This window comes from Mirounga angustirostris, unplaced genomic scaffold (genome assembly GCF_029215605.1).
Source record: "Mirounga angustirostris isolate CCGP_5_RB_7025 unplaced genomic scaffold, mMirAng1.0.hap1 SCAF_13, whole genome shotgun sequence".
Taxonomy (NCBI): Eukaryota; Metazoa; Chordata; class Mammalia; order Carnivora; family Phocidae; genus Mirounga; species Mirounga angustirostris.
This window is the reverse complement of record NW_026991721.1, coordinates 46,892,442-46,918,628: the sequence shown is the minus strand read 5'-3', so window position 1 is coordinate 46,918,628 and position 26,187 is coordinate 46,892,442. Positions and strand designations below refer to the sequence as shown.

Below are 26,187 nucleotides of genomic sequence, written 5' to 3'. Positions count from 1 at the left end.
CAGAACTCAGCTTTCCTTCCTTCCTTACCCTCTCGCTGCAGACTCTTACTTGTTAGTATAGTATGAAGTGGGATCTTACAGTTTCTTAGTAATTGTCCTCATCAAACTAGATGGCATTTATTCTCTTGGCTCAATGTAGGTATATTTAGAGCCATTTCCTTGTGTTTCCTACTATTTTATATATAAGACAAAAATAGAGAAAAACTTAAATTCAAGTTTTCACACATGGTGAAATAAAGTAATTGCAGAAGTGGTAACATAAAAGTAAACTGCAAACAACATTGTCATACTAGTGCACTTAAAATTGCTATATTGAAACTAGCATCTTACAGAAGTGTAGTAGTAAATGACCTTTACCAGTCTTCTGCTATTTTTTTTTTTAAAGATTTTATTTATTTATTCATGAGAGATAGAGAGAGAGGCAGAGGCAGAGGGAGAAGCAGGCTCCCCGTGGAGCAGGGAGCCCGATGCAGGACTCGATCCCAGGACCCTGGGATCATGACCTGAGCTGAAGGCAGACGCTTAACCTACTGAGCCACCCAGGCGTCCCGTCTTCTGCTATTTCAATGGAATACTAACAATAGTATGGTACATTTATTCTGTCTCAACAATTGTGAATGTGTTGAAAGTTAAGTGTTACTTTGGTGATGAATTTTACATTTATTACCTTTTACATTTGACAGTCTCAATGCAAGAATGTTCATTTCAAGTCTGCTTTGTTTACTCTTTGTATATTTAATGCTGGGCATTATGCTTGTTTTGAGTTTCAGTCCCATGAACAGTTTTCAGTATTCATCTTTGTGAGTCTTTCCAAAATTGTTTTCTTCTTTGTTTCCTGCTGGTCCTGAGATAATTTATGAGCAATTTTTGTTGCTTTTCATGTTGCTGTGTATTCGCCTGAAATGGGTTGCTGGATTTTCTCATTTTCCAGATAAACTCTGCTCTTCTCTTTCACATTCCTGGGACCTGTTTGGCATTTGTTGGAGTTCTGGGTTGCTTGTAATGGAAAAGTTGAAGAATTGAGTACTAAGATGCCACATTTCAGGAGTTTGGGGAGTGAGGAAAGAAATAGGTACTGAATATAGAGAACTTATTTTTATGAAGTTTGGCTCTGGAAGAGGCAAGAAATAATGAGAAATAATAAGAGGGTATGTGGGAATGAAGAGGGTTTTTATTTAAATCTTCCTACTTAGAGGCCAAAATCACAGTCTACTTCAGGGCAGTTTGACCATTTCCCAAAGGAATCAGGATTGAGCCAGGGGAAAAGTGGAAGAGCTCTGAAGTACTTAGGTAATTTTTTTCTGAATACTCCATACTTTTCATTTGATTATTTTTCCTTTCCATTCCTGTTCTGTTCGTGTACCTTCAAGGCTTTGATGGCTGCATATTTAACCAACCTTCTGCTGGAAGAATAGTGCATTTTTATGACCATTCCAAAAAAGCGTAGCAATGACCAAGAGTCTAGGTTTCTTTTGAGAAATTACTCGTCCTAAAAAGGTGGTATTTGCCTTTTATACCAGTATCATTAATACTTACCAACCAAACCTGACTGGGATCCTCACAACCACTATTAGAGAAAACTGCTCATTTGACTAGGAGATTAAATTTGAACAAAACTTGTCCTTGCCTAGCTATGATTACCAAGACACATTACCTGGAGGAGAAGTCTGAGATAGATTCTTTTAATTATTTATGGGAGGAAGGTATGATTGTAGAAACAAAAAAATGCACAAGAGAAAATCATCAACTAACTTATTAACAGCAACAGAACTCTCAACAAAAAGTGGAAAATCCAGGTCTGACAGTTATGAACTATTCCATTGCTTGAATTCACTGTCATTACCTAATAATTTAAGTGAGCTGCCATTTCCCCTCAGAGGTTTAACTAAAACGGGCAAAATAAATGGAAAGATGTCAGCAAAAGAAGGGAATAGCCAAGACAGGTAAGGATTCAGTATAATCAAAAATATCAAAAGAGATTGGTTATTACTAGATCCTGACACTGTAACTCACTGTCCAAATGTGATTTCATTTCCTTTGATGAGATAGGCACCAGAAGAAATAACTTGAGGTATTTTTTTTTTTTTTAAAGATTTTATTTAACAGAGAGAGAGAGAGGGAACACAAGCAGGGGGAGTGGGAGAGGGAGAAGCAGGCTTCCCACTGAGCAGGGAGCCCGATGTGGGGCTCCATCCCAGGGCCCTGAGACCATGACCTGAGCCGAAGGCAGACGCTTAACGACTGAGCCACCCAGGTGCCCCAACTTGAGGTATTTTTTAAAAAGACACTTGTGGGGCGCCTGGGTGGCTCAGTTGGTTAAGCGACTGCCTTCGGCTCAGATCATGATCCTGGAGTCCCGGGATCGAGTCCCGCATCGGACTCACTGCTGGGCAGGGAGTCTGCTTCTCCCTCTGACCCTCCTCCCTCTCATGCTGTCTGTCGTTCTCTCTCTCACAAATAAATAAAATCTTAAAAAAAAAAAAAAGACACTTGTGGCTACCAACTGAGTTGCTCTCTGTTACAAGTTACATTTCAAACTATAACGCATAGTGCAAGGCACTGTACATGCAGCGTAACTCCCCAAGTTAGCTAACACTTTATATCCAAGCTGATACCTATTTCTGATGAATGTAAGCCTATACAGCACTCTTCTACCACTTCCAACTGGAGGAAGGGAAAGACATGAAAACAAATGTTAACTGTGTAATTGTTTATTGTCATGGGACCAAAGTTATACCCAGATTCAGAGACCTATTTGATACTCCTGCTTACACTACCAAGTTAATGCAAGTAATTATTAATTAATACCTACCTGCTCAGTTGTCCAAGCTAAGAGGTAGACTTTACATAGGCGTTCATTCATGTGCCTGAGCCCGTTCTGGTTTTCAGTAATCTAAGTAGAAACTTGAAAGTTACATAGGACCCCATTGTAACTTGAGATAACCCTAAATTTCTGGAATATATTTTGGTACTGTGTCAAATGCACTTAAAATACACTTAATAGGGCACCTGGGTGGCTCAGTTAAACATCTGCCTTCGGCTCTGGAGCCTGCTTCTCCCTCTCCTCCCTGCTCATGCACTCTCTCACTATCACTGTCTGTCTCAAATAAAATCTTAAAAAAAAACAAATGCACTTAATAGTCCGCAGGTAACTGGAAAGTAATTTTTCCAGTAATACAAGAACATGCTGTTAAAATATTTGTGAACTAATTGAGGTCAAAACAGAACTACAGCCTATTTGTGTATATAAAAAAATGTATAATGTTTATATCATTATACACACTACAGCATAGGCTGTAGTTCTGTTTTGACCTCAACTAGTTCACAAATATTTTAACAGCATGTTCTCACCAATGTGTGTGTGTGTGTGTGTATATATAATGTGTATTATATATAATGTTTATATCATGATTTATAATTAACTGAAGAACTGTATCACACAGTTTAAAGATTGAGAAGATAAAGAAGTATTGTCTAAAAACCATTTTCAGAGTTTGGTCTGCTAATACCTGAAGTGACTTAAGCCTTTATGGCCCACTTAATGTTAATTTGTAAAAAAAAAAAACCTCCAAAGGCATAGCTTGAAATACTGTGGAGTCAGGCCTGAGTTCTGGATTCCTGGTCTGATAATTATTAACTAAGGTGTCAGCCTAGGCAAATTAACTTTGAATCTGTTTTTTGTTTGTTTGTTTGTTTGTTTTTAAGGTTTTATTTATTTGAGACAGAGCAGGAGTGGGCCGAGGGGCAAAGGAGAGGGAAAAGCAGACTCCCTGCTGAGCAGGGTTGGATTCCCAGGACCCTAGGGTCATGACTTGAGCCAAAGGCAGACACTTAACCAACTGAGCTACCCAGGCACCCCTGAATCTGTGTTTAAGAATCTGGTAGCATTTAACATCAAATACATGGTTTTCGGTGACATTCTATAGTATGATCTACAGGCTTCCAGCATCAGAATCTGGGATACATGCTAAAAATGCAGATGCTGGTGTCCCACCTAGATACACTGCTTAAAAATCTGAGGGTGGGATCAGGGGTCTGCATTTATTTTTTTTTTAAAGATTATTTTAGAGAGAGTACGTATGCGGTGCATGAGCATATGGGGGGAGGGACAGAGGGAGAAGGAGAGAATCTCAAGGAGACTCCTGAGATCAAGACCTGAGCCGAGGGCGCCTGGGTGGCTCAGTCGTTAAGCGTCTGCCTTTGCCTCGGGTCATGATCCCAGGATGGAGCACCGCATCGGGCTCCCTGCTCTGCGGAAAGCCTGCTTCTCCCTCTCCCACTCCCCCTGCTTGTGTTCCTGCTCTCTCTCTCTCTCTCTCTGTCAAATAAATAAATAAAATCTTAAAAAAAAAAAAAAAAAAAAAAGACCTGAGCCGAAACCAAGAGTTGGATGCTTAACTGACTACCACCCAGGTGTCCCCTGGGAATATGCATTTTAAATAAATTCACCAGATGATTTCTTTCTACCTAATCTTACTTGAAAGCACCAAGGTGAAATAACTTGCCATAGTTACTTCTAAAGATAGGCCCCCTTTTTTTGTGTTCCTAACTTTCCTTCATGCTCAGTAGCTCTTATTCCTGCTGTTATTCCAAGACACAGATGCCAAAATTTATAAAGTACTTCTGCATACATATATTCAGTGAAAAATCAAACTCAACCACATGAACAAGTATTGCTTAATTAAGGTATGTAATACAGGTTTTTTTTAGGGAAATGAACAAATTATATCTTCGTCTAAAGCATTTGATAAAAAAAAATCAAGCCCTACAGTATTATAGACATCCAAAGTGTCAATATTTGGGGGCACAGTTTCAATCCTAAATCCATTTCTTTGATTCTGTATGTATTGAGGAATTCCCAAGTTAAATGCCCTGGAGATAGAGGACTATGACCCTCTACACATTAGAGTCTTAATGTTTTTAGTGTCATGGACCCCTTTGTCAATCTAGTGAAGTCTATGGATCACTTTTCCAAAAAAGTTTTTAAAATGTATAAAGTACAGTATATTGGATTACAAAGGGAGCCAGTGATAGTTACCAAAAATTTTTATATAGAAATATAAATGCTTTATTAACTCATTGACAAGATCTAGCAGTAACTCTAATCTGCAGTTTCAACAGTGGTGAGCATAAATGATATTTCAAGTTGTTTCCAACAGTTGTAATATATGAAAGTATAGTTCAATTTGAACTATAAAAAATTATCTTCTACTGCTAGTACTACTGTGATCTGTTCCTACGTTCAAATTTTATTAGAAGTTATTGAAAATAGAGATGCAGTTTTTTCCCATCCAAATTCATGGGCCCACTGAATTCTATTAAGAACCCTGGTTAAACTATTTAATATAGGAACTTTCTCTTTTTCACGCTGTATGCAAGGCCTAAGTAAGATCTTTAGGTACGTAGGCACTGAAAAACTTGTGATGCAATTCAAAATCAATATTTACACCATAAAGTAGATTAATGCAATTGTTTTTCCTGGTGAAGACTCTGATACTTTTTAGAAAGTACAAAGTTATTTCTGAAAAAGTACCAAAGTACTTCATTTGTTTCATCACGGATGAACAGGAGGAGAGGCTGCAGTTGTGTGAAAGTATGGGTTTATTATTTAAGATTGTATCTACCACACTGGGTATATAGTAAGGGCTCAATAGCAATAAAATGCATTATCTTTTCCATAAGGGGTTCATAATTTTAGAGAACATTAAATTAAGGTACAACACCATGTGTGGAATACTATAATAGGGACCAGATGCTCATTGCTCTATAAATGAACAGATTGAGGGGTTGTTTGTAACCCAAGTGATGTCACTTGTAGATGAATCAAGTAGGGCTACCATCCTCAAGTGGGCCTACTAGTATGTAAGCTCCGTGAGGGTAGGATTTTTGTCTGTTTTGTTCATTGTATCTGATCTATTCCAAAAATTTAGGAAAGTGCCTGCCACACAGCTAATCTACTTACCTGATCAGCCTCAGATCTGTGTATCTCCATTTCTCTAGATGCTGCTGAAACATTTTAGCGTTAACCTACCACAAACTAGAAATTAAAAATAGCTCCTCTTCCTTAGACATTCAGTAAGTGAATAAAGAGGGATATTTTATTTTCTCCTCAGCAGAAAGCTAATAAATGCTGTCGTGTTTAGTTTAGTAAGTTTAGCTACCATTTTCATTCAACAGTCCTTGAGGATAGGAATTGCCATCATTTTAAAATTAAGGCACAGGGCGCCTGGGTGGCTCAGTTGGTTAAGCGACTGCCTTCGGCTCAGGTCATGATCCTGGAGTCCCAGGATCGAGTCCTGCATCGGGCTCCCTGCTGAGCAGGGAGTCTGCTTCTCCCTCTGACCCTCCCCCCTCTCATGCTCTCTCTATCTCATTCTCTCTCGCAAATAAATAAATAAAATCTTTAAAAAAAAATAAAATAAAATTAAGGCACAAATCTGCCCAGAGTTACCCATTAACTAGTAGAGGAATTGGAAAACAATACGAAATGACTGTCCCAGACCTAAGTATCTTACCTCCCATTTGGCCAAGACACAAACGTGGTCTTTCACATTTCACAAAGAGGTACAGTCGTGTGAAACAGACTGGGTAACAAAACAATTTCCATAGCTATTTAAGCACATCTTTAAAAGTTTTTATTTAGAAATATTGTCAAATAAAGTCTTTAAAAATATTTTTTTTAACTTTAAATATAGGTAAGTTACAGTCTATGCTGAAGTTATTTTTTCTGCTTTGTGTTCACAATGTACTTGTTATCTTTTCATCTTTTATATTCTACCCTCCAAGAAAAGCATTTGAAAGTTTCAGGGGTTTGTGTTGGTAATTTACAGCTAATAGAGCTTTTTATTTTTATTTTTTATTTTATTTTTTTTTTTAAGATTTTATTTATTTATCTGAGACAGAATGAGAGAGACAGAGAGCACATGAGAGGGGGGAGGGTCAGAGGGAGAAGCAGGCTCCCTGCCGAGCAGGGAGCCCGATGCGGGACTCAATCCTGGGACTCCAGGATCATGACCTGAGCCGAAGGCAGTCGCTTAACCAACTGAGCCACCCAGGCGCCCTAATAGAGCTTTTTAAATGCCCATTCTTCCCACCCACCGTGGATGGGTATGTTTTCACCTAGCCTGTTTAGAAGGCAGTAAAGCAGTTTAGACAAAGGCATCATTGTTTGGACTAAGAAAATGTTAACGAAAGTGAAGAGTGATTTCAACTTTTGAGTCACACAGGGAGACCCAGACCAATATCTAAATTAGCGTGTGATACAGAAGCAGTCATGTTGGTCAATCCATAACTTGAAGTTAAACACAGAAGCAGTCATGTTGGTCAATCCATAACTTGAAGTTAAACAGGACTTCATGTTATAGATGATATTGAATAGCTGGGAAATAATACCTGGTCTAACCTGTACTAATATGAAGCCATTTATAGGTTTTACCTATGTTACTAGGAGTGAACATTCCTTGACTTCACTGCAGAAATACTGATCACAGTGTGCTGCCCTGGACCCCACTGGGGACGTTTCACAGCATGTTGTGTATGGACCTTATTTCCATTCTATTTAAAGATTTTATTTGACAGCACAAGGAGAGAGAGAGAGAGAGAGAGAGAAGCAGGCTCCCTGCTGAGCAGGGAGCCTGATGTGGGACTCGATCCCAGGACCCTGGGATCATGACCCAAGCCAAAGGCAGACGCTTAACCAACTGAGCCACCCAGGCGCCCTCAAGCATTCTTTTTAACTTGTGGTTCTTGTGCAGGCCACATGACAGTTTTATATTTTGAAAATAATTATAAATAACTATCATTCATTGACTTGAAAAAGGTAGAACCAGTGACTAATTATAGGCCAAAGGCGGGGTTAGAAAATCACCTTTATTATTCACAGTGCTCCTTCAAAGCTGATTACAATGTCTAGGAAACAGCTTAATTCTATCTTCACACTCTCCTTCCCTTTTATTTTTTTATTTTTTAGCAACTTCAACAACCAAAGTTTCTTTCATGCAAATAAGCATTATCTCCTTTCCTTTTAGCACGGTGCTGCAAAGTGACTGGCTAATAAACCAGTCAGGTGTTATTGCTATCAGTAGGTAACATGCTATTCTGCTTGGTACCTACACAGTTGGCATGCAACAATTGTTTAATGGATAAGTCAGTTGTTAAAATTTTGATGGATTGTTTAGTCCTATAAGTAAGCATTGACTTACCTCACCCCTTATCACCTGATGCTTTTTTTTTTTTAAGGTTTTATTTGACAGAGATAGCAAGAAAGGGAACACAAGCAGGGGGAGTGGGAGAGGGAGAAGCAAGCTTCCTGCAGAGCAGGGAGCCCAATGCAGGGCTCCATCCCAGGACCCCGGGACCATGACCTGAGCCAAGGCAGACGCTTAACGACTGAGCCACCCAGGCACCCCTCACCTGATGCTTTTGTGACAGATTTTCTACTAGTGGACTGTTTCAGACAATGAAGGAAACAGAACTTTAATTAATTGATGAAAGCCACCCCACCCCCCCTTCCCTGGCCTGGACAGGAGACTGAATTGGAGTCCTTGATTCCCAGTATATCTTAACTAGTCTGAAAGGGAGAGGTAGAGAGGGCCATGATATTTGAGAATAAAATCTTGTTTATTTATAGCTGAGCTTTATGTCCTTGTGTTTAATGCCATGACCATTAAGCCATTCCTATAACACATTTATCTTCTAAAGGAAGCTTGTGAAATGTCTCCAGAATGACCTGGGGGTTTTTTTGTTTGTTCGTTTGTTTTAAGTAAGCTCTAGGCTCAGTGTGGGGCTTTAACTTAATGACCCTGAGATCAAGAGTCACCCGCTTTACTGACGGAGCCAGCCAGGCACCCCAGAATGACTTGGTTTTTAGTGACATTAATTATTGTTTTCTTAGGGGACCTGATTCTTTCTAGTAACAGATTCCAAAATGATGCAGTTTGTCAAAGACTGTTTCATCTTCAGTATCTTTAAAAAAATAAAATTAGGTAAAGCATTTTTGGATAGACTGCATCCATCTGGTCTATTTTCCTGTTACCCAGTAATGTTTTTCATCCTCAACCAGCTCTGAAAGGACATTAAAGAGTCTCCTGTTACACACTATAGCACTAATGTTCGTAATAGAACATTAAGATAGGTTGAAAGCTTCCATAATTTTGCCTACACTCAATCTTTCCCTACCTTCTGCCCTTTTATCTCCTACTTACATTTTTGTAGTAACTATATTGAAGGTACCTGACCACTAAATTGTACGTTTCTTTGAGAGCAGGAGCTATACCATATTTATTTTCACATTTCCTGTGTGCTTAAAACGGGACCTTTATTTCTTCGGCAAATATTCACTGAATATCCACTAGGTGTCAGATATACTAGGTAGATTCTAGGAACACCAAGATAACTAGGTACAGACATGCCCTTGGGAATCTGTCTTGTGGGAGAGAGGTGGAAAAAGATATTTGTAAGCCAAAAAGACAAAACCAAAAACCCTGCAGTATAATATGATGTTATAGTGGAATAGGACATTTCCTGGTTTAAGAGGACTAAAAAATCATTTCCAAAAATATCTCCCTAATAAACTTGCCTCAGTGACTAAATTTCTACCATTAGGATGTCATTCTTTATAAGACCATTATTGCATTGTGATTGCCTCTGGGCAGGAGAACTAAGGGGCATCAATGGGCTGTGGAATTACTTTTTCCCTCTTTTTAAAACCTTTTTGTTAATTTTACATACAGTAAGATTCACTCTGGTATATAATTTCATGAATTTTGACAAATGCATGAAAGTCCTGTAATACCATCACCATCAAGATACAGAACAGTTCCATCACCTCAAAAAGTTCTTTTGTACTGCCCCTTTTATAATTTTATATATTTCATAATTTTTGGTAAAAAAAATTATTTTCCAAAAATAAGGTTTGACTGTTTCATGTACATCTTTTCCTTATCAAAAAAAGTATGTCTTTGGGTTAAGATAGTACCTTTTCTAATAAGTTCTAATAAGCCTCTGGAGAATATATATATCCAAGGAAGGGCTAAATCACTACACCATCATAAGTCATCTACGTAGATCAAGCTGCTGAAAAGAATTAGGACTCAAAAAGGTAAAGGGTGTATGTGGTATGTTACATTAGGTTAGAAAGAGGAAAGGAGTTGGGGTAGAGGAGGAGATTAGGGCCTGACAGTGGAATAGCATGCATAGAAGGATAAGGATAACATGTTTGAATAGGATCCCTGGGTTCTCAAAGATTCAGGGGGCACCAAAGAAGAGATGAGTCCTGAAGAGGGGTGGTCTTCACGTAAAGATTGGTCAATATATCGTTATCTGGAACTACAGTCCTGGGATTCTAGAACTGGTTCGGCTAGTAACTCATTCTTGAAAAGTCACTTTCCTTTTCTGGGCCTCAAATTCATCATCTATTTAAAAAAAAAATGTTGGATTAAGTATATTCTCAAGTCTATTTGAGTATTCTCCAACTAGAGGTGAAACTTTTGGGTATGTGTATCTGGGTTGGGGGTTGGTTCTGAGTTTCTGTCCCATTTTAACTGTAGAGGCACATCTGTAGATAACAATAATCAAACTAACAAGTATTAAAATCTCTTAAAATGTCATGTAGTTTGATGTCAGAAGCTGCAAGGCAAAGTTAATGCTGATCTCATTTGGACTCCAGTGATCTAGCTGTCTGGCCCTCAAGTGTTCTCATTTGTAGAATGACTGGATATACTTTAAGTTTCCTTGCAGTTTCCCATTTTATGAACATGAAACCCATTAAAACTTAACAGTGTTATTTCTATTCTCATTTCCTCTGGGTCTGTACCTATTCTGATTTTGCTTTTTTGAGGTATTAGTCACTATTCATTCAGTACGTCTGTGTGCCAGAATTTTTAATGTATGGTATTTGACCTCTGTTATTTAAGAAATTTTACACTGCTGCTGTCTTTTATAGGTGTACAAGTATGGGAAAATCACACCATGCCTCCCACCCCTATCCTGGATAACATATCCCTACAATAAGATCTCATTTCAGTAAATATTACAAGTAGCATTAGAGAGGGGAAGAAGGGAAGGAAGATGTGTGTGGCTTCCAATTGGTAAGTGAAGGGAAAGGAACTAACAGTTGAGGACCTACTATGTGCTAGGTACCTTGTATGTGCCTATCTTCTTTAGGTCATTGATTAAAACAGACAGGAAGGGAGCCTATTTATCTTGATAACAAAAAGGAAAAAATTCTTTCGTCCCACAAATCATTGGAATTATTCAGAATATATATTTTTTCATGTCTTTCTCCCATATGAGGGCACAAACAGCACGGCGCTTCTGCATAGTGTTTGGCAAATATTTATTGAATGAATAGGGACTTTTCTCATGTCCTTAGAATAGTGGTTCTTTGGGTCCATGGACCTCTAAGAATTTTATAAAGGCTATGGACCCACCTAGGATGTCTCCTCTCTCACTACCCAAACACAACAAAATAAAAAACAGCCAACTCCCTCTCCTTGCCCTAAGTACCTCCATGTCTGTATTTGTGCAAAATCCATAATTTTGGAATGTTTTCTGCCTTTCTGCAATTTATTCATGTGTCCCAGGTTAAGAACTCAGGCCTGGAAACATCTCTGGATATCTAGACAGCCTAGGAGCTTAATTACATTAACTTGTAATGCTTATAGAGTTGTCATCTTTATTGGTCCTTTATAGGTTTGAGAAAATCGCACCATGCTTCCTGACTGTTCAGTTTGTTTTGTTTGTTTTTTTATGAGCAGAAATTATATCCAACTTGCTTTTTGGTTCATTAATATGTGCTACAACCAAAGATCATTATATTTTTAAGATTTTTGAAGTAGGAATTGTTTAATTGTACAGATGAAGAAATTAGGTTTGTCCCAAAGTTTATTTTATGTGAGTATCATATCTCTGGCTTTCTAAATGGAATGATTTCCCTCCCTCCCTTCCTCCCTCCCTCCCTCCTTTCATTCCTTCCTTCCTTCCTTCGTCCCTCCCTCTTTCTTCCCTTCCCTTCCCTTCCCTTCCCTTTCCTTCCCTTCCCTTCCCTTCCCTTCCCTTCCCTTCCCTTTCCTTCAATACTTCTCATTCAGAAACCCACTTAAAGTATTGTTAGGCCAGTGTCCTCATCTGTGAAATTTCATCTGGGTAGAGAAAGATGGTGAAAAGAAATGACCTTGTCTCATAAGGGAAGACAATGACTTGTAAAACAAATATTCTAAGTAATTCCAAATATGGTATGAGAACTCCCCCATAAAGTTGTGAGAATCAAATTGGTTGAAGGAAAACAGTGTTGTGTAAACTCTACAGTTTTCTGAACACAACTGGCCCTTACCTTGATATAAAATCCAGGGTCTAGTACAGAGAAGTTATTTGGATGCTTATCTAATTTCCAATATCTCCTGTGCTTTTACTTGACAGCAAGACAGCATCTCATCCAGGCTTGTGATAGAGGAAAATTGAGTTATTATTATTATTATATTTTTAAAGTGAAAAATAGGGAGTTTGTCGATCAAATGGACTAGTATTTTAAGCACTTATTATGTGCCAGGAGCTTTTTAATTTCTGGGTGAAGAATAACAGAGTCTCCATTGTACACTTACCCCAGGCTATATACAGAGTTATAGCTAACATTTGAGTGCTTACTGTAAGCAAAAGCATTGTTCCAGGTGCATTTGCATTTATTTCATTCACATGTTTCTCAATCTTTGTAATAACTCAGTAAAATACTGTTAACATTGTCATCACCAACAATAAGAAAACTGGAATTTAAAGAGATTAGACAGTTTGCCCAACAATGTTGCAAAGCTGAGACTTTGAACCCTGGCTGATTTGACTCTGAAGTCTGTACTCCATTCCAGTACACTACCAAAGCTTCTAGCATATAACCATTAATCTTTGCAATCATTTGCGAAGTCCATATGGCTGTCCATAGTGGGGGAGGCCATAAATGTGGGACTAAGGGGGAGTTACTGAGCCTTTTCTGAGAGAAGTGGTACCTTCCCCCACAAACAAGTTTCTTGTGCTGAAATCAGGTTGGAAAGATAAAAAAGGTTGAAGAAGGTGGAGGTGGCATGGTTGAACCTGTTCAGGAACTGATTACATCTGAGCCTCTGGCCCTTTTGCCTGCCAGCTGACTCAGAGCTGGCTGATGGGCCAAAGCCCAGGCAGGTTAATTTCATGGGCTGTATACTTCAAAGGATCTGATTCCTGGCACTGCTATGCACGTTGTTTTTCAGAGGGCAGAACCTTATGGGGGAGGGAACAGGATGGCCTCAAGGAAGTGTTTGCAAAAGACCAAGGCAGTATTTGCTCTAAATCCAAATATACACAGCTTGTTCTAGGTTTAGCAATAAAAAACACAAGATCAGACCTAAGCATGGCTTAAAATTGGGTATTTAAATCTTAAGTATTCCTCTGCAGTAAATACAGCATTTAAGAATATGAATCCTAGAGTTAGACCTCGATTTCAATATTGGCTCTACCACTCTCCTGTGAATAAATTGATTACTAGGCCTCAGTTTTCTCATGTGCGAAATGGGGATTAAGTACCTACTTCATATACTTGTTGTGAAGGTTAAAGTGAGTATAAAGCATATGTCACAGTACCTGAGACATAGTAAATTCTCTTGAAAAACAGTCATTCAGAGAAAACTCGTATTTTATAAGAATCTCTGGGCTTAAATTAATTGATTTATTTTTCTTTTACTTAACACATTCAAAAAGCATTTATTATTGTATTCAGTGGCAGGGATGCTGAAAACAGTAACAACTTTTGTTGAACATGTAAAATGAGCCAAATATTTTTAAAAACATATTTTCTCATTTAATGTGCCCTACAAAGTATTTTCCTACCTTATTAATGAGACCCTAGGTTGAGAGAAGTTCAGTAGCATGATTAAGATTGTATAGTCAGCAACTGTAACTCCAAAACCTATGAATAAAATAGACTTTATCCCCATTGGAACATATTATTCAGCAAGCAGTCAGACACATGAACAAATATCTACATTCAAAGTGATGTTATTGAGGTTTATACTACATGATTGGGAGCAGAGAACAGGGAAGGTGAACCGGGCAGGGGTGTGCCTGGGTGGAATAAGGTTCATCATCTTCACAGGAATAAATAAATAATAGTGGGGCTTTTGCTAGTAGAGGAGGGGTTTCAAGAGAGGTCTTTCTGTGTCTCCAAGTCACAGATTATGTTGTTTACTTGAAGTGGAATGGTAGGAGTTATATACAAATAATGTCTGTTTGCATCAGAAGTATCTGTACCTCCTTGGGCTTTGTAACTGAACTAACAATAATAGCAACTAATTCCTATTGCATGATCATTAGATACTAGTCACTACTGTGTTCACAGGCAAGAACTCTCTTATTTTTAGAAAGGGAGAGAGGAGAGAGAAGGGGCAGAGGGAGAGAGACTATTGTACAGCATGGAGCCCAACTCAATCTCACAACCCTGAGATCCTGACCTGAGCCAAAATCAAGAGTTGGGTGCTTACCCGACTGAGCCATGCAGGTACCCCTCACAGAGCAGAACTTTTAACTAGAGAAAGGTGGAAAGACTTTGTCTAAACCAATAATCTCAAATTAAGTACACTTAATTTGGGTAAATACCCCCAATATATGTATATTACTTCCTAGTATAAGATGTCCACTATGAAATGCAGATATACAACCAAAAATTGTAAGGGATGAAATGAAGTTGAAATAAACTATTTTATCTCAGGGCAAAATATTCTTGGGATTCTGCATGTTGTTATTAATAGTGGATATAAATTAATATTTCAAATAGGCTACTTAATAGTTTTGGATTTTTTTTGGTCATTTGTCAGTTTTGATTAAATGATCATTGTATTTACGATCATAATATGACTGATACTAAGTAGAAGTGTCAGTTCTGCCAATTTTTTGGTCCTCTTATGTATCATCTTCAATTCAGAGTTTTTCTAAAGCAATCTTTTTAAATCAATTGTTTATTTTGTGAGATTTAATTTAGCAAAAATTAGACTAGAAAAAATCCATAAATCCTCTTTTTTAAAAAAGATTTATTTATTTATTTTAGAGAGAGAGAGAGCGTGTGCACAGGGGTGAGGGGCAGAGGGAGAGAAAAGAGAGAATCTCAAGCAGACTCCCCGCTGAGCACAGAGCCTGACTCGGAGCTCCATCCCACGACCTACATCATGACCTGAGCCAAAATCAAGAGTGGGACGTTTAACCAACTGAACCACTTAGGTGCCCCTAAATCCTCTTTGGAACTGCAATATGTCACTAAATTCTGAAAGTGAAAGAACTCCCATTCACACTTCATGTGAGCACTAAATATAGGGACAATGTGGAGATGCCAAACTCAGTCTATATTAATAGAGGTTAATTTTTTTTTTATGAATAAGAAACATGTATAAGAAAAACTCTTGTCACACCTCAGATTGCCTTGCATACCTGTAGAGTGAGCACACTCCATTTTGTAGGTCAGTGGTCTAAGCAACAGGACCTGTGGCCATGAAGTGGGAATATCCAATCTTATCTTCAGCAATGACTGATCCAGATTCATTTATGAATGACAAATGAGAAGGGCACAATATGACTTCTCAGGAAATCAGAAGAGCTCAGCAGAGCTGGAACTTTGAGAATGTGGCCTGTCTGTACAAAGGCAGAGCCTATATTCTTTAAGTGCTTCAAAGAAATACATTCTAGTTTTGAAGAAAATGTCAGTACTACTTACGCTTAATCCCAGTTCGGCTATTTACTAGCCATGCAATTTGGGGAAAGCAGCAACCTCTTGTAGTTTGTTTCTCATCTCTGAAATAAGAATGATTAATGCCAGTATTTACCTCACTAAGAAGTTTAATGTGATACTATTGAACCCTCACTATGTGCAGAGATGCTGAGCTAAACTATTTACAAGAATTCTTTTAGTCTTCATGATACACTAGGGTGGTAGAAGCTAACTAATTTTTCACTAAAACATTTTCCTTTTCAGGGCACCTGGGTGGCTCAGTTGGTTAATCATCTGCGTTCAGCTCAGGTCATGATCCCAGGGTCCTGGGATAGAGCCAAACATCGGACTCCCTGCTCAGCGGGGAGTCTGCTTCTCCCTCTCCCTCTGCAGCTCCCCCTGCTTATGCTCTCTCTCTGTCAAATAAATAAATAAAATCTTAAAAAAAATTTTTCCTGTTCTTCCTGGGCACACAAAAGGACTACATTTCCTTGCAGCCACATTGTTTTGTGCTGGCCGGTGAAAAATGAGCAGCAGTGATCAACATCACCTTCAGGCCTGGCCCATGAAACTTGCCCTTCTAATTCTCCATGCTCTCTTCTCTCATCTGGGAGAGGATCCAGCAAAACCAGTAGTGCAAGGGCCTGTCTTTTTCTCCCCCCACCTCCAACTTTACTGGATTGTGATATGAACTAGAAATAAACTCTTAATTGTGTTAAGTCATTGAGATGTGGGGGTTATTTGTCATAGCAGTTAACGTATCCTGACTAATACAACAAGATTTGACAAGAACCCAGAGAAGGGAGAGATAAATTGTTTACAGTGTCTGGCACATGATGTACAATAAAAAAGTTGATTAACCTCATTAAGAAACATGAAGGTTACTTTTAGGAGAGGGCTTATGAGCAACTATCTAAAACTCCTCTGGATAGAGTGTGAGAAAATGTCAGGAATCACTGACATACACTCTGGTTTCCAAAGCTTTTCATAGATACCACTGGGCAGACCTCAAGAAATAGAGATACCAGTCCTGCAGTACCTCATACTCTGTAGCCTGCTAAATCAGTTCAGCACATTTCCCTAAGTTTTATAAAAATATGTAATAAGTACAAATACATTTTTTAATCATGTACTGGGAAGCCTTCATCTTTTTTATTTATTTTTTTTTTTAGATTCTATTTATTTACTTGAGAGAGAGAGAGAGCGAGCGGGGTTGTAGTGGGGAGAAGCAGAGGGAGAGGGACAAGCAGACTCCATGCTAAGCCCAGAGCCTGACTCAGGGCTTCATCTCAGGATCCTAAGATCATGACCTGAGCCGAAATCAAGAGTCAGGTGCTCAACTGATTAAGCCACCCAGGCACCCCTCCTTCCTCCATCTTGATTAAGTTTTCCTCATTTATTCAAATTCAAGAGCTAAAATGTGTGTTTTAGATTTCTCTCAAGTTACTCTCAAGTCATTTCTCTCTGAGTAGTTTCCTTTGCTCTAACACATTTTCTGGACATTATAGTACTTAGCTGGAGCTGTATTTTTAATCTTGAGAAATTTAATTCCTATAATTTGGCCTTGGTCTCTGAATGATCTCATATCATATTTTTTTATGTAGTAACTACTATTGTATTTTCCTCTTCCTCCTTCATACTTATTTGGCAAAGTTGATTCCTATGGAATTGCACGGATAACTACTTAGGCTCCTGGCTTCACATTTACTCCTCAAATGCAGATAAATTATTTCTTCTTGACTTTGGTGAATTAGAATAGTAGCACAGCCTTCCAAGACATTTTGTTGCTATTATCCTTATCAAATTCCTCCCCTCAGTCTTATATTTTCAAAACATTCTGGAGGTAGGCAATTGGTTTTGAAGCCTTGATAAATGGTCACAGAAGCTATGTGGCTTAGAGGAAGCAAACAGGCTTTGTGTGCAGACAAACTTGATTTCCAACCCCGGCATAGCCACCAACTAGCTATATATGACGTTGGTCAGTTATTCAACTTTTTAAGAGTTACAACTAAAATGGAGATGGTAAAACCCACATTACAAAGGTAAGTGGGATATATAGGCTAATTTCACTTTTGAATATGGATACAATAATCTTAAATACTAGCAAACCAAATCCAAAATATACCTCATAACCATTTATTTATATCAAGAATGTAAGTTTGGTTTAATATTTTTTTTAAGATTTTATTTATTTATTTGAGAGAGGGAATGAGAGAGAGAGAGAGCACATGAGAGGGGGGAGGGTCAGAGGGAGAAGCAGACTCCCCGCCGAGCAGAGAGCCCGATACGGGACTCGATTCCGGGACTCCAGAATCATGACCTGAGCCGAAGGCAGTCGCTTAACCAACTGAGCCACCCAGGCGCCCAGTTTGGTTTAATATTTTTAAAAATCAAAATGTAGTTTATATCTTAACTGATTGATGGGATAAACACATTACAATAGATAAAGAAAAATTTTTGATAAAATTTAACATCCATTCATAAAAACAAAACTTCTGCCAAAGTGGAATAGAAGAGAACCTCTTAAATTGACAAAGTATAGCTATTTTAAAAATTATGCTTAAAGAAGCAAAAGCTTTCTTAAATTGATAAAGGATAACTTTAAAAAAGTATATCATACTTAATGGTTAAAAGACAAATAAGTGGAGCCCCTGGGTGGCTCAGTCAGTTAAGCATCCAACTTGTGATTTCAGCTCAGGTCATGAGCTCATGGGTTATGAGATCCAGCCCCACATCGGGCTCCATGTCTGTCTGAGATTCTCTCCTTCTTCCTCTCCCTCTGCCCCTCCCCCCATTCTCTCTTTCAAATAAATAAATCTTTAAAAAAAAAGATGATACATGTCTTTCTCTGATTGACTTATTTCGCTCAGCATAAAACATGTATCATATGATCTCACTGATATGAGGAATTTTTTTTAAAGATTTTATTTATTTATTTGACAGAGAGAGTGAGAGAGCACAAGCAGGGGGAGCAGTAGAAGGAGAGGGAGAAGCAGGCTTCCTGCTGAGCAAGGAGCCCGATGCAGGGCTTGATTCCAGGACCCTGGGATCATGATCTGAGTGGAAGGCAGACGCTTAACCATCTGAGCCACCCAGGCGCCCCTTGATATGAGGAATTATTAATCTCAGGAAACACACTGAGGGTTGCTGGAGTGGTTGGGGGGGGGATGGGGTGGCTGGGTGATAGACATTGGGGAGGGTATGTGCTATGGTGAACACTGTGAATTGTGTAAGACTGTTGAATCACAGACCTGTACCTCTGAAACAAATAATACATTATATGTTAAAAAAAAAAAAAAAGATAGTAGGAAGGGAAAAATGAAGGGGGGGAAATCGGAGGGGGAGACAAACCATGAGAGACTATGGATGCTGAGAAACAAACTGAGGGTTCTAGAGGGGAGGGGGTGGGGGGATGGGTTAGCCTGGTGATGGATATTAAAGAGGGCACGTACTGAATGGAGCACTGGGTGTTATATGCAAACAATGAATCATGGAACACTACATCAAAAACTAATGATGTAATGTATGGTGATTAACATAATAAAATAAAAAACCAAAAACAAACAAACAAAAAGATGAAAAGTTTCCCTTTGAGGTCAAGAATAAGAGACTTCTTGGATGCCTGTCTGGCTTAGTTGGTAGAGCATGTGACTCTTCATCTTGGAATTGTGAGTCGAGCCCCATGTTGGATGTGGAGATTACTTTTATTTTTATTTTTTTTAAGATTTTAATTTTAAGTAATCTCTACACCCAACATGGGGCTCAAACTCACAAACCCAAGATGAAGAGTCACACACTCTACCAACTGAGCCAGCCAGGCACCCCAGAGATTACTTTTAAATAAATAAATAAATAAATAAATAAATAAATAAATAAATAAATAAATAAATAAAAATAATATAATTTTTAAAAAAGAATAAGAAACTTCTTTTACTTATCATTGTCCTGGAGATCCTAGCCAGCTAAGGAGAAAAAAATTTAAATGATAGATAGATGAGAGAGAGAGAGATAGATATTCAGGAGGAAAGAAAATCCAAAACAACTACATATAGATTATTAAAATTTAAAAAGAGCTTGGAAGGGGCGCCTGGGTGGCTCAGTCGTTAAGCGTCTGCCTTCAGCTCAGGTCATGGTCTCAGGGCCCTGGGATGGAGCCCCACATCCAGCTCCCTGCTCTGTGGGAAGCCTGCTTCTCCCTCTCTCACTCCCCCTGCTTGTGTTCCCTCTCTCACTGTGTCTCTCTCTGTCAAATGAATAAAATCTTTAAAAAAAATAAAAAATAAAAAGAGCTTGGGAAGTTCATTGGATACAAGACTAATAATATATAAAAATCAATTACATTTTATATATCACAAATATATATAGTTTTTTAAAAGTATCTGAAATAGACAACTTACAATTAAACACTAAAAATACCAAGAGCCTAGGAATAATCTAATAAAAGATGTCTATCTCTAAAGGGAAGACTAAAACTTTGTTCAGAGACATTAGAAAAGACAAAAAGAAATGGAGAAATGTACCATGTTCAGACTGTCTTCTTCACTCTGCTTCTTTTTAAATACATGTATGCCTTTTATTTATTTATTTATTTGTTTATTTATTTATGTATTTATTTATTTAAGCTCTATGCCCAACATGGGGCTTGAACTCACAACCTTGAAATCAAGAGTCACCTTCTCTACCAACTAAGCCAGCGAAGCACCCCTTTACTTTGCTTCTTAGTGCTCTGAATACAGTACCCTGCTTGGAACCCAAGTCCTGGTGCCTCAGAGACCTTTCTGCCTCCATTTCTTTGTTGCTGTAAACAAACACTTGTATTAGAAAGCAAAACTAAAGAAACAGCTCCTGATAGTCTTAGCACTGTTGTGTCCATTCCTGGAAACAAGCTCACTGTCACCAGGTCTAGCAAGGACTGTACTGCGTCTACATGGTAGACCCTGATCTTTGAAAGTTCTGGGAAAGCCCAGCTCATCTCCAAACAGAAGAAGAATAGTCAACATTTATAGATGGATTCACTCCATCCAAATCACATTCCTTCTTTTGACCTTTAGTACAAGCCTGAGAGGAAAGGATTTGTATTATCCCATTTCCTATATAAGAATACTGAGGCAACCAAAGACCCACAGTCAGTCATGAATCCAGGGCCTTTGATACCAAATTTGATGGATTATCTTCTATAAAAACAATGCATTTCTTAGAGCAGCCCTGTCGTACCATCATCATGGTACATTCATCAGGGCAAATTCAAGGTCTTGAGTCTTTTGACTGAACAAATCTTTTCCCTATGCCTCTATTCTCAAACAATTGAGTTTCTGTAGGCATTATACTTTACACTTTAGGAAGGGAAGAGAGGGAGAGCAAGGAAAGCGAAGAGTAGGGACTTTACAGTAGTTTCCTCACAAATCGCAATTCGTTTTTATAGTCAAGCCAAAACCTCCTTTCTCTTACCTGTGAAGAGAGATAATAAATTTTTCTCTTTCTCAGTCTTTTTAGGATTAAAGTGAAACATGAAAAGGGCATAGCACAATGCCTAGCACATAGTATGTGCTCAGTAAATGCTAGCTATTGCTATTGGCAGCTACTATGTCACTAGAAGATAATCCTACAAGTTTTACAATCAGAATATTTCCCAGATCAGAGTAGAGGAAGCACAATGCCAAACTGACTGCAGTCTTTTTTTCTTTCTTTTTTTTTTTTTTTTGCCAGGTCTTTTGTACTGTATTTAAAGAGATATCCTTTCTCTGGAGAGCTATAGTGGGGAAGAAGGCCCCCACAAACTAAGTGCTTTTGGTTCTCAGCATGAGTTACAAAGGAAGCCATATTGTATAAGACATCTCCTTTGTTTATTTGTTCATTCTTTTATTTTATTTTAATTTTTTTGCAATAGATCTTTATTGAGGAGCCAGCAATGTACTAGGCACTATGCTAGTCATTGAGAATGGAGAAGATTATATTGTAAGTTAGCACTACAAAAAAGGAACTCTGGGACGGTCTTCTCAGGCATCACAGTTCTGGGGGTTCCTTTTGGGGAAGAGGAGGAGGTACACTGCCAAATATGGTGAAAAATGCATATGCTTGGCATCAGAGGGATGGAAGTTTAAAGCAAGGTGCTGCTTACTTTATGTGTAAACTTGAACAAATCCTTCATATCTCTAGACCTCCATTTCTTCATCTGCTAAATGGGAATTAAATACTTACCGTGAAGAATTATAATGAGGATCCTATGGTGTCAGTTAAGTGAAGTGCCTGGCCCTTAGTGGCTCCTCCTTCTCATGAATTGATGGGCTGTCTGTCCTTCTAACTTCTCCATTCCAAGTTGCATTTTTCTTTGTGGTTTCTTTTTCCCTTTAAGCCTGATCTTAATTTGCTGTAAAACCAGCTCTCAAACATATAATAATAATAAAATAAATGGAGAAGTGGGTGGGACACAGAGTGTACTTTGCCCCCCATCAGGAAGCCACCCTCCCACTCCTCTTCCCACACAGTCGTCATTGTTTCCAGCACAAACTACTGGGTCTCAAAGGCCAGTCATTCCTTAATTGTCCATAACCAAGAATTTCAAGGCATCTCTGATTGGTACATCAAAAGGAGCCCTTTCGGTGCAGGTGGACTGTTTTTACATTTGCTCTTTATCCTTCAGTAACTGGTCAGACTATTCAGACGGAAAAAGGATCTTGTAAAGAAGTTGACTCTAAAAGAATGCTGAGTATGTGCTTCTTGGGCTCTTGATGCATCAGGACAAATGTCCTTTGTCCTCTGAATAGAGATGGCCCAGCTTCTTTGTGTCTATTTGAACCCTGCTTTAAACCCCGAAAAAGTTGTTTTCTTCATTTATTTACTTAGTTGTTTATTCATTTACTCAGTAGACATTTACTGACCACTAACTATGTGCCAAACCTGTGCTAGATCTGGGGGATCTATCAATGAAAAAGAGACAGACTCAACCCCTACCCTCAGGCAGCTTACATTCTACCAGGGCAGACAAACAACAACAACAAAAGTCATCAAATAAATTAACAAGAAAATTGTGATAGGGGTGCCTGGGTGGCTCAGTCGGTTAAGTGTCTGCCTTCGGTTCAGGTCATGATCCCAGGGTCCTGGGATCAAGCCCCACATTGGGCTCCCTGCTCAGTGGGGAACCTGCTTCTCCTTCTCCCTCTGCCTGCCGCTCTGCCTACAAGTGATCTCTCTCTGTCTGTCAAATAAATAAATAAAATCTTTTTAAAAAATTGTGATAGATGAGTACTATGAAGGAACTAAACAGAGAAATGTATAAAAGAGTAATTAGATAGAATGGGAAGTGAAGAGTGGCCAGAGTGGGCCTTTCTGAGGAGGGTGTATTTAAAGTGAGCCCTGAGGTGCCAGTTTTGTGAGTAGCCAGAAAAAAGCTTTCTCAGCAGAGGGAACTGTAAATGCAAAAATCTCTGAGTAGGGGGTAGGGCTTGGTATGTGTAGAGAAATTAAAGGGGTATGAAGTAAGAGGGGAGAGGCTGACAGATAACAAATAAAGCAGGATTTGATAAGCCAGGAGTATGGATTTTACTTTAAGTTCAATTCATTAAATATTCAGCAAACGCTGATTGAACGCCTAATGTACACCAGGCACTGTTCTAGGCTCTGAACATGCAGCAGTAACATTGAAAGTAAAATTTTTTTTTAATATAAAGTATAGTTGACAAGCAATTTTGCATTAGTCCCACCTGTACTGAAAGTAACTTTTGAAAATTACATTATATCACAGAAGGCAGACAGTAAATAAGTAAAATAGCATTTTTAGATAGTGCTAGGGAGAATAATAATTAATTTAAAGATTTTATTTCCTTTTTAAAATTTTATTTATTTAATTTGAGAGAGAGAGAGAGAGCTCTTGCACACGTGTGTGTGTGCGGGGGTTTGGGGCAGACAGAGGGAGGGAAGAGAGAGAATCTTAAGCAGGTTCCATGCCCAGCATGGAGCCTGATGGAGGACTCAATCTCACAAACCTGAGATCATGATCCAAGCTGAAACCAAAAGTCAGATACTTAACTGACTGAGCCAACCAAGTGCCACTTAAAGATTTTATTTAAGTAATCTCTACACCCAGCATGGGGCTTGAACTCACCCCCAAGATCAAGAGTCTGATGCTCTACAGACTGAGCCAGCCTGGCACTCCAGGGAGAGTATTTTAACAAACTAAGAAAAGGAGTTAAGAAGTATAGGGTTGCAATTTTAGATAAAAGTGGCCAGACAAGTCCTCACTGAAAAAAATTATATATTTTTAAAGATTTTATTTATATGATAGAGAGAGTGCGAGCTGGGGAGGGGGTAATGAGGGGGATGTGGAGGAGGAGAGCGAGAGGACAAGCAGACTCCCTGCTGAGCACTGAGCTCAATCCCAGGACCCCAAGATCATTACCTGAGTTGAACAAAGTCAGACACTTAACTGACTGAGCCACCCAGGCGTCCCTGAAAAAAATTACACTTAACTAAAGATTTGAAGTGTTTCTACGCTGTCCATGGGCAAAGCACTCCAGTATTTAGAGGTCAGGGAAGATGAAAAGGAAAGGAGAAAGACAAGAAGCATGTAGAATAGTAAAAGGAAAGTCAAGTAAATGTCCTGGAAGCTGGAAAGTGTTTTAGGGAGGAGAGACATCAACGGTGTAAAATGCTGCAGATAGTATATAAAGATGCGGACTGAGGCGTGATCATTGGGTTTAGTGACGGGGAGGTTATTGGTAACCTTGAGAAGAGCAGTTTCACTGCTGCGTGGAAGCAAAACCCTGTAGGAGTATGTCAGGGAGATGGTTGGAGGCAGGGGACTGGAGACCCTGACTCTAGATACTTCAAGGAGTTTTGCCATAATGTAAGGGAATGAAACGGGGCAGTGGCCACAGGGGAACTTAGATCAAAAGAGATTTTCCTCTAACTGCTTTTACTTTTATTTTATTTTTTTCCTCCAACGTTTTTAAATCTTCAAACCTACAGAAAAGTTGGAAGAACAGTACAATACCCATACACCCTTCACCTAGTTGCAGCAATAGTTAACATTTTGCCACCTTTGCTTTCGCTCGAGAGAGAGGGTTTTGTTTTTTTTTAAACATTCTTTCAAACTGTGAAACACAAACATGTACAGGATAGTCCACAAAACAACATGTATAACTCAGGGAATGATCACAAAGCAAACATCCATGTAATCCCCACCAGTATCAGGAAAATAGAGCACTGCTAGCATCCCCAAAGCCTCCTTATGCCCCCTCCCACCCATCAAGATGTAACCATCATCCTGAATTTTCATAGTGATAACTTCTTGCTTTTCTTTATAGTTTTATATATTGCCTTTCCTTTTTTTAGCATACGGATATCTAATGACCCAACACCATTTATTGAAAGACTGTCCTTTCCCCACTGTTTTGAAGTGCCACCTTTGTTATAAATCAGGTGTTCATTTGGCAGTTCCTTTCTGGGCTTTGTGTTTTATTCTATCGGTCTATTTTCTTTCCTTGTACCATTAATATACTGGCTTAATTATTATAGCTTTATAATAAGTCTTAATATCTGCTGGAGCAATTACTTCCATCTTGTTCTTTTTCAGAAATGTCTTGGCTATTATTGGCCCTTTTCATGTCTCTATAAATGTTAGGATCAGCTTATAGAGTTTATATAAATAAAACAAAAGTCTTCTTGGGATTGGAATTGCATTGAATCTACAGATAATAAGGGGCAAATTCACATCTTTAAAATCATTCAATCTGGGGTGCCTGGGTGGCTCAGTTGGTTAAGCGACTGCCTTCGGCTCAGGTCATGATCCCGGAGTCCCGGGATCGAGTCCCACGTCAGGCTCCCTGCTCAGCAGGGAGTCTGCTTCTCCCTCTGACCCTCCTCCCTCTCATGCTCTCTGTCTCTCATTCTCTCTCTCGCAAATAAATAAAATCTTAAAAAAAAAATTAAAAAAAAATCATTCAATCTTCCAATCCATGAACATAGTAAAGCCATCCCTTTATTTAGTTCTTCAACTTCTCTCAATAAAGTTTATGCTTTTCTATGTAGAGGTCTTGCAGATTTGTGTGTATGTGAATTTATTCCTAAGTATTTGCAATTTCTAAATGTTATCTTTTTAAAAATTTTCATTCTTGTTGTTGTTGGCATATAGAAAATAGAATTGATTTGTTCATTGGCTCTTTATCCAGCAACCTTCTTAAACTCACTTTTTTGTTTTGTTTTGTTTTTTTATTATGTTAATCACCATACATTACATCATTAGTTTTTGATGTAGTGTTCCATGATTCATTGTTTGCATATAACACCCAGTGATTTCTCCCCTTCATTCTTCCCCTCCTGCTATCTTCTTCTTCTTCTTCTTCTTTTTCTTCTTCTTCTTCTTCTTTGTTTTTTTAACATATAATATATTATTTGTTTCAGAGGTACAATCTACGGCCATCCCACCCTGAGCACGCCCGATCTTGTCTGTTTCAGAGGTACAGGTCTGTGAT

General features: G+C 38.6%; 1 long non-coding RNA gene across 12 annotated transcripts in view; it reads left to right on the top strand.

Moving 5' to 3' along the window:
• LOC123857570 (uncharacterized) overlaps positions 1-26,187 on the top strand; it is a 66,861-nt gene that overhangs the window by 3,030 nt on the left and 37,644 nt on the right. For 8 of the 12 annotated variants that reach the window (XR_010406951.1, XR_010406953.1, XR_010406954.1 and 5 more), the window contains one exon: positions 10,943-26,178. This is a non-coding gene — a long non-coding RNA (uncharacterized LOC123857570). The remainder of the gene's footprint in view (positions 1-10,942; positions 26,179-26,187) is intronic. The other 4 variants (XR_010406956.1, XR_010406952.1, XR_010406947.1 and 1 more) reach the window with 4 other exon arrangements.